At 46.0% G+C, this 8,809-nt stretch overlaps 2 pseudogenes; one reads left to right on the plus strand and one right to left on the minus strand.

Moving 5' to 3' along the window:
• Nucleotides 1–5,241: 5,241 nt before the first annotated feature.
• LOC117284562 lies at nucleotides 5,242–5,412 on the plus strand (annotated as a pseudogene).
• A 194-nt stretch (nucleotides 5,413–5,606) lies between these two features.
• LOC104871876 lies at nucleotides 5,607–7,752 on the minus strand (annotated as a pseudogene).
• Between the last annotated feature and the right edge of the window lie 1,057 nt (nucleotides 7,753–8,809).

The raw sequence follows: 8,809 nt of genomic DNA on the forward strand, positions 1-8,809 counted from the left end.
CTTTTTTTTTTTTTTTTTTTTTTTCTTAAACAAAATACGGTCATCGTCATATTGGGGGAATAGATGTGACTCCCAAACCTGCTAGATATCTGAAACATGAGTTTGTGTTCTCTAAAATCAAAGAACGAATTCTAGGAACAATGGAGGTAAAGAGTAGGAAAAATTTATTAAGAGAAAGACAGCTTCTGCATAAGAGAGAGACAGAGAGGGGACTGGGAAGTGGGTTGCCTGGGGACTCTGTTTCCCAGGGGGTTTTTATGGAGCAAAGCCATGAGGTGAGTGAGAAACCCAGGTTGATATAAGAGACTCCATTTTGGTGGCTTAGCTTGTCCTCTGTAACCTGAAGATTGTTCTCCTGGGAGAAACCCACCAACTGCCCTTTAGAGACCACAGAGTGTGCTTATGGCTTCCATAAAACTGACATAGTAGGAAGGATTTATGAGGCTCACCTGCCAGATTACTATCTGATCACTATCTGAATGCAGGAATTTTCCTGTGGGAAAACCCACTCCCTAGCTAAAACATTTCGTGCTATTCTTCATAGATAAGGAAGTTTACACTGAGGGCAAGTGGAGCGGGAGGAGAGGGTAAGGGTTTTTTTTTCTTCCTATCAAAACTGCACTCAGTTTCCGCTTGGGACCTGAACTCTGTGGCCAGTTCTACTGGAGGGTAGGTCCCTGGTGGCAAAATAAAGTTCTTGCTTGGACTTTATCACCGTGTCGTTTCTTGGGTACGGGTCTCGCTGAAGGACTGGGCACAGCAGTGAGGCTGGTTCAAGGTACGACAAAACTATAGTCAACTAGTAAGGATTTTAAACGCAGTTTCTGAGTCCAATGGGAAATCAGAAGGTGAACATGGGGTGGGACAAAACTATGATCAACCAATAAGATTACCACCAGTGTAGTGGTTTAGCCATTATTGATTAAATGGGGATCAAATGGGGAAGCAGGTCACGTGGCAAGTATACAAGGAACGAACAAGGATTTTCCATAAAGGGTAGGTCAGGGATCTTTCCTGGAAGATCTTGGTCCCCCATCCATGACTGATGCCTATTTAGATTATCAATCACTGCCATTCATTTCTAGGGGAGGCACTCCCGGTGTGGTACTTTCTCTTCTTTTACAACGCTGGTATTCAGTGAATGTATCTCGATTGTCCTCCATGTTGGCTTCTCAAGAGCCAGCCCTGTCTGTATGCCTACAAGGTATCTAATTAACTTACCCATCTACAATAATTAACGTATCTATCTACAATTAACTTACCTATCTACAATCTAATTAACTTACCTATCTACGAACACCTCTGCCCAGCATTAATGGGCTGTAGAAGCACAAGCTTCTTGCCCCTCTGTAATTTGTCTGTGTTACATTGGAAGTAGCAGGGATCGGCTGAGTTCACTTCTATCCAAGGTCAATTAACTCCAACCAAGTTCTTCCCCTCTGAATTAAGCATTTGTTCTCTTCAGCAAAGATAGGCTAGTGCCCTCATTCTACAGCCCTGCCTGCTTGATACTTGTTGTCAGCAGGTGTTCCAAGGCCTGCCCAGCTCTCTCCTCATGCTTATAATGAATAAACACTGGGTGGCCTTGGTACCTGTCTTTGCTGCCCAGAGCAGCTTTGATCAGCCCAAGACCCAGTTTCTCTCCAGTCTCTCTGTCTTTATTTCCCTCTTTCCTATCTTTCGGACATGGTACTGGCTCTCAGGAGACCAGGACCCACTTGGTCTCCGGTAACATCTCCTTTCCCATTCCCTATAGGGAGGGGCCTGGAGGGGCCTGGGGCAGGACTCTGCAGCCCCAGGACCATCACTTGGGTCCCATGGGGGCAGCAGCCATAAGATAGCCAGCATGGGATTCTAGCCATCAGCCTCTGTGCATCTGCGGTTCAGGCATGGACGATGGACCTCTGTACCTGCAGCCCCTTGGAGGCAGTGGAGCTGAGAGGAGCTGTCCTTCCAGAAGGGCTGCTGTCTGGACCCATCTTTGGAAGGAAGAATGGGAGAGGAAGACAGTGATGCTGGAGATGGGCACTGCCTACTGCCCTTGTCCCGCCCCTGTGGGAGGGAGGGCAATGCCTGAACCCACCTGGGGAGTGGGCAAAAAATATATCTCTATTGAGCTGTGAATGAGATGTTTACTACCAAAAGAAAAAAGTCAGAGGGGGAAGCACATGGTGGGATGTGTCTGGGCATAGTGGTATAAGTGAGTTAACCAGAAAATCCCTCAATTGCCTGTGCCTGAACTTTACCCCTGTTCCTCCCTAGATTGCTTGTTCAAAGTGATTAGTTAACCAGCACATAGCTTACCTTGTGGTTGAGATCAAAGGACAGGGCATATCTTGCCTTGCAGTTAAGAATAAAGGACGGGACGTGTTATATTGTGGCCCTAACTATAAGGATAGGAATTTCCTGCCTGATCCCCCCAAATTAGATTTTAAACTAATTTGCAATCTGCTTCTGTACCTCTGTGCTTGCTCAAAGACGAGATCATGACATTCCATTGTGTGGTTTTCCCCCTTAAAACTGAGCTTCCCTGCTTGATTGGTACCAAAGAGAGTTAAGAGTGAGAAGCTCACCTTGGGTCACCGTGTATAAAGGACTTTTAATCTGGACATTTTTCTTGGTATGATTCTTTTTGCTGAAATGGCTGTAACACAGAAGAGACAAAGCGTCACGTGAGGGCTTATTTTGGGGTCACCAGTCCAGTGCAGTGGGACTGCATGAATCACTCTAGTGACCTACTCAGTCTTACAGTCCCCCCACCTCCCCATGACATTCTTACATCTGGGACCAAACCTCAACACATTCCAGTGGTGACAACACATGTTCAAACTCTAGCAGGCAGAGCCCAGTCATGTGTGCAGAAGCCTAAGGAGTAGGGAAACGCAACAGCGGACAGCAAGTGACACCATCAGCCCCAGCCCCTGCTCAGCCATGCATGAGCTGTGTGCCCTTAAGCAAGTGGTTTAAACTTTCTGGGCCTTGGCTTGATGTCTACAGGAGCACATACCACCCTGTGGGTAAGAGACTGCCCTGTCAGGGGCCCAGCACAGTGCTTGCATACTAGGCCATGCGCCTGACAATGCTGTGAAGCCGTAAGTGTCCTTTGTGGCACATACACCAATCTAGGTGAGGAGTGTCCTTTCTGAGACACCAAGGACCCCAAAGGTCACAGGGGTCAAGTACAGCTTCACAAGAGACTCTAAGCAGGAAGCAGACCACAGGCTCCTGAAAGCACTTCATGCAACGGAGTGCAGCCACCCCAGCCCTCCTCCCTCAGGCAGGGCATCCTGTGGGAGGCACAGAGAGACTGATGGGCATCTCGGTCACCCAGAGGTGTGAGACCTGCACACTGGGCCAGGCCAGGGGGACAGTGAGGCCCCCTCATCACAGAGGTGATGGTGCTATCACAGGGCTGGCTGAGAAGCAAACCACCATGAAGGCTGGGTCACACCCTTATCTGCATTGTCATCTGTAGGCACAAAGGCCTCCAGAGTAGCCTGATGACAATACTGCCTATCATGCCACAGAGGGCTCTGCTGAGCCTTGAAGATATGTGGACACACACAGCCTTCCACATCCCCCTCCTCTGTCTCAGGCTGTGCCTCAATGGTCCTTAGTTGTTTCCCAACAGCCCCTGCCCCATCCCAGGATAGGATGTCAAGGAATCTTGGTCTCTTAGCCTCTGGTGCCCTCCTGTGAGCCACCTGTGATCCCAAAGGCTGTCCCTTCACCCCATACTGTTTTGTCCCTGACTGGAGCCACAGCTCCTTCAGGACCAGGTAGTGCTGGTGGTCTATTGCAGCCTTTGCCACCTCTCCCCTTCTTGCTGGGGAAGTTCAGCTCAGATGAATCATGGCTGGGCGAAGGGCTTGTGACCCAATTCCCATTTGTCTGGCACTGACTCCTGCTTTGATTCCCAGCTTCCAGGAACTAAGTAAGCTTTGCACCATTGCACTCTTCTGCATAACATTTCTGCCCTGGACCAGCTGATCATGGACTGAATCTCTTGAAACCATGTGCCAAGTTAAGCCTATCCTGTGAGGGTTGAGTGTTGTGTACAGTGACAGAAAAGCTAAGACCCATGCCCACCCTTACTGCCCCAGCACTATGCCCTGCCTGGGCTCAGTTCCCCCACATCCTCCTTCCTCAGTGCTTAAGATGGGGTCTCCACACCTGGGGTCCCAGCTCCTGCTATTCTCACTGTGTGTCCTCTGGGCAAGGAGGTTATGATCTTTGTAGCAAGGACAGACTCCTCCCTACACGTGTACCACAAGCTGAGGCCTAATAAATGCAGCAGTATGCCCAGGTTCTGGGGTGTTGTCCCCTGGATCTCACACCTCAGGCCACCGTCCACCCTTGGCCCCAATCCTATTGCACACGTGTGTCCACCTGGTACATGCTCCTGCTCCCCTCCACTTGAGGGCGCTTCATCATGCGGTCCCCAACTTCCTGGTCCCCACACAAGCCACACTTTGAGCCCCACAAGGTGCTCTGCCTCTTATGCACCTAGTAGGCTGTCCTCTGTGCACAGTGGTCCTCAAGGTCACGTTCCTGTGGCCCCCCACCCTGCTTGCCTTTGTTGCCCCACCCATTGCCCATGGGGAGTCTCACTGAGTACCATGGGCAACAGCACTGGCTTGTCACTGAGTAGCCATGGATGGCAGTGGCCAGGAGCAGAAGCCAAGGCCCAGGGCAGGAGAGACCCTCCTTAGTTTCACAGGATGTCTGGAGGCTGTGTGTTAGGTAAAAAGAGCCCAAAACCGGGACCAGACCAGAACCATAAGAAGCCTTTATTATGGGGTGGACCAACTGGCGTGTTTGAACAAAGGAGAGAAAAGCAACATGGCAGAACAGGGAGCTTCTTTTATAGGAGCCAGGTGGGGTTAGCCTGAGCTGGGGTGGAGTTGAGTGAGGTAGTATTAAGGAATTGAAGGAGCCTGTGACATCACTAGGAGGGGATTGTGGCATCACTAATTGCTAGGAGGTAGCAAGTATCAGGTTACCTTTCCTGGAAGGAAGAGGGACATGTTGGGAAGAAGAATGTGCTTTAGTAGGAGAGGCCATATTTTGTTATGGGAAGGAGGCTGCTATTCCATGTGGCAGCCATTTTAAGGCACAGAGCATTATGGGAAGGAGGAGGCTGTTATTTTATGTAGCAGACATCTTAAGGCAAGGGAAATCTAACACAGTGACTTTGTGGAGGAGATGCAAGTAGGGGAACAACTCTACACAGGAAGGTCAGGCCCTGGGCAGTGGCAGTATTGTAGCCAATGAGGTTTATCCGAGGCGCGATTAGTGCTAATTGAAATTTTTTCTCATGGGCTGCAGCAAGATCTTGTTTCAGATGCTCTATCTCTGCTGTGTACTCCTTAATAAAAGCTTTCTTGGTGAGTTTCTGATTAACTTCAGGTTTATTTAACATGTTCTTTGCTATATGAGCATATCCCAATATACTCAGAGTTTTCTCAAGACTGAGAGATACACGAAAAATTGTTGCAATTATAGATGTTCTTGTGTGTTCCAGGGAGAATCTTGGAGGATTCTAGTTAGTTTAGATTCCCATGTGATGTTTTTTTCTACAAGCACAGTAATCACTCTTCCCACAGTCAACAGAGATTGATTGTATTTCCAGCTTCCCGAGCTCTCTTGTCAATAGCTCCAAAACAACCCATGTTTTCACTTCCTGCCAAATCAACCAATTTCAACTTTCCACTTTTAACAAGTTCTTCTCCACTGATTGTGGTTTCTTTCATATTTATTCTAACAAAAAACTGAGTGGAAATTATCGGAGTATGCATTCATGAAAGTTGCTGCGGTTATCCTTTTTGGCTGCTCCCTTCTACAAAATTTGATAGACTTCATCCTTTTTGAGTACTGTGATTTCCCCTAAACCTTTGATTATCACTCCACTCTTGTTATGGGGATCATCAAACATCTATAGTCTCTCAGAAACATCAGAAGAAGAATTAAGAAGATCAAAAGTTCTTCATTATAGATTTTCAATGGAGACACTTTAACTGAAAATTCAGTACCATTATCAGTAAGCATCTCAAAAATTCGATGAAGTCTACGTGGAATTATACCTACCAAAGGATCCTCCTCCCAGGTATTTGCTTCATTAGGTGACCTTTCATCTTCCATTGTAAAATTTTTTCTCCAGTGCCAACTTAGTCACATACAAAGAGTACAATTATACCCATAGTAGCTTCATCCAGAATTAGACAAATAACACTTCAGTAAACATCAGTTTGTTTGGTAGATGCTTCAAAAACCATATCAAAAGTGTACATATTCCTTGAGCTCTTATCAGTCAGTCCTTAGTCCATATGCTAACTTCTTTCTATTTTTGATCACATTCTACTACTGAGTGGGCAATAGCTTTCCACTCTGCCACATTAAATGATTGAAAAGGAAGGGTGGCCCTAACCTGGAGATGCTTGGTGACTACTGGTGACCCCAGAGGCCTCCACAGAGAAATGCACCAATGGAATAGAACAGTGGATGCAGCAGACTGCAATGGCTGGTGAGTTATTTGGGTTCAGATGTCCCATTGGAAGGGGTGATTGGCCAGTAGCCATCTTGGAGAGGGGTCAACTGAGCTAAAAACTTAGAGAAACTGCTGGCTCTATCTAGCAGCTCCCAGTGTCAGGGTGAGGCACAGCCAAGTTCAAGCCAGCAGGAGGTCAGGGAGCTGAGCTCAAGCTAGCAGGAGGCACACAGAGTGCTGCAGGTTGAACAATCGGGCTCCAGCCTTATAAGCCAGAAACCAGCCTGAACTTCAGTGGACCTAAAGGGATTATGCATTATTCCATGGTAAGTCTATAAGGAAGTTTAATACAGCAAAACCATGTGAGTACAACGTGGGTGAAAGCTATAGTCAACCAATAAGGTTACAAGTATAGTTGCCTAGGTTATTACCTAGTGGGTGATCCAGTGGGGGAACAAGTCAAGTAACAAGGGTACATGGAAAGAACAAAGACTTTTTCTAGGAAATGATGAGTCTGGAGGTGTTGGTCATCCTCTGGGATGACTGATGTCTATCTAGATTTCATTAGACCAGGTGTTATCACTTATCTTGTCCTTTGGGGAAGTATGTCCTTTGGGGTCATTTCATCTTTATCTTGAGGCCTGGTCTCCAACAGATGTGTCTCTAGCCATGATTTTAGTGTGTTTTTATCTTTTGTGCTGACTCTCTTGAGGACCCAGCCCTAGCTGACTGCCTATAATATTTCTACCTAATTTAGCTGTCTATAAGAATAGCATGCCACTTTATGGGTATCGCAGTTACCGTGGGTATTCCTTCGCTTTCTGAGAGCGAAGGCCAAGATAGGTGTACTGGCAACAACTTCTCCATTTTTTTTTCTGGAAAATCCTTTATTTTTCTTCCTTTCTAAAAAGTAGATTTTATTGTTTAGAGCAATTTTAAGCTCACAGAAAAATTAAGTAGAAGGTACAGAGACATCTCACCTATGCTTTGCCCCATATTAATTTATAATACCATTTATTACAGTTTTCACAATTAGTGACCCTGCATCATCACTGAAAGTGTACCCTGTACATGCATCCACTCTTGCTCTTGCATGCTGTGTGGGCTGTGATGGATCATTGCTGACAGGCATCCACCCTCTAAGTAACATACAGAGTCATCTCCTTGCCTCTAACTCGCATGTGGACTGTTCTCCCCTCCCTGCCACCCCAGCCAACCACTGACCTTGTCACGCGTCCATCGATTTGACTTTTCTGAACAATCATGTGGTTGGAGTGTTACAGAAAGTAGTGTTTTCAGATCTGCTCTATCTAGTGTGACTTAAGCTTTCTCCATGCCTTCTCTTGGCTCGTAATTCCTTTCTTTTTTAGACTGAGTCCTAGTTCATTATCTGGATGCCCTACGGTTTATTTGCTTATCTTCCTGTTGAAAGGAATCTTAATCTCTTCAAGTTCTGGCAGCTATAAATGATGCTGCTGAATCTTTTGTGTGCAGGTTTTCCTGTGGGTGTTCTCATTTAGGTAAATCTCAAGGTGCATGACTATAGAGTGTTATGCTCAGAATGTGTTTTGTTTTCTGAGAAAACATTCTCCCAAAGTGTCTGTACCCTAGTAAAAGGGAATTGCTGTTGCTTCTCACCCTCCCAGCATCTGATGTTGTTGGGGTTTGGGATTTACCCACTCCAGTAGGTGGCTGTCTCCTTTGGCTGGAAGGGTAACATCCCTAGGTATAGATCTCTAGGTCTTTTCCTTCGCTCTCAGAAAGCATTGTTTCAACACCCCACTCTCGTCTTGCTTGTTATGGTTTTGGAAGAGAAGTCCGATTCTTAGCCACCACACCTGGCTCAAGCTTATTCTTCTTTATAGCAGAGTAGTATTCCATTGTATAAAAAAAAACCAACTTCTTTTTTATGCATTCATCAGTTCATATACATTTGGGCTGTTTCCAAGATTTAGCTGTTAGAAACAGTGTCACTATAAACATGGGTGTGCATATATCACTATGGTAGGATGCTTTTAATTCATTTGGGAAAATACCAAGAATGAGGGTAGCTGGGTCAATGGAACCTCTATTCCCAGTTTTTTTGAGGAATCTCCACACAGATTTCCATCATGGTTGCACCAGTCTACACTCCTACCAACAATGGAGAAGTGTTCCTTTTTCTCCAAAGCCCAGCCAGCACTTTTTACTGGTTGATTTCTTGATAAAAGTTGTTCTTTCTAGAGTGACATGGAATCTCAGTGTTGTTTTCATTTGTATTCTCGAATGACCAGTTGATGTTGAATAGTTTTTCATATATTTATTTGTTTTTTCTATTTCTTC

The sequence above is a fragment of the Fukomys damarensis genome, unplaced genomic scaffold (assembly GCF_012274545.1).
Source record: "Fukomys damarensis isolate Sample0158 unplaced genomic scaffold, DMR_v1.0_HiC HiC_scaffold_37, whole genome shotgun sequence".
NCBI lineage: Eukaryota > Metazoa > Chordata > Mammalia > Rodentia > Bathyergidae > Fukomys > Fukomys damarensis.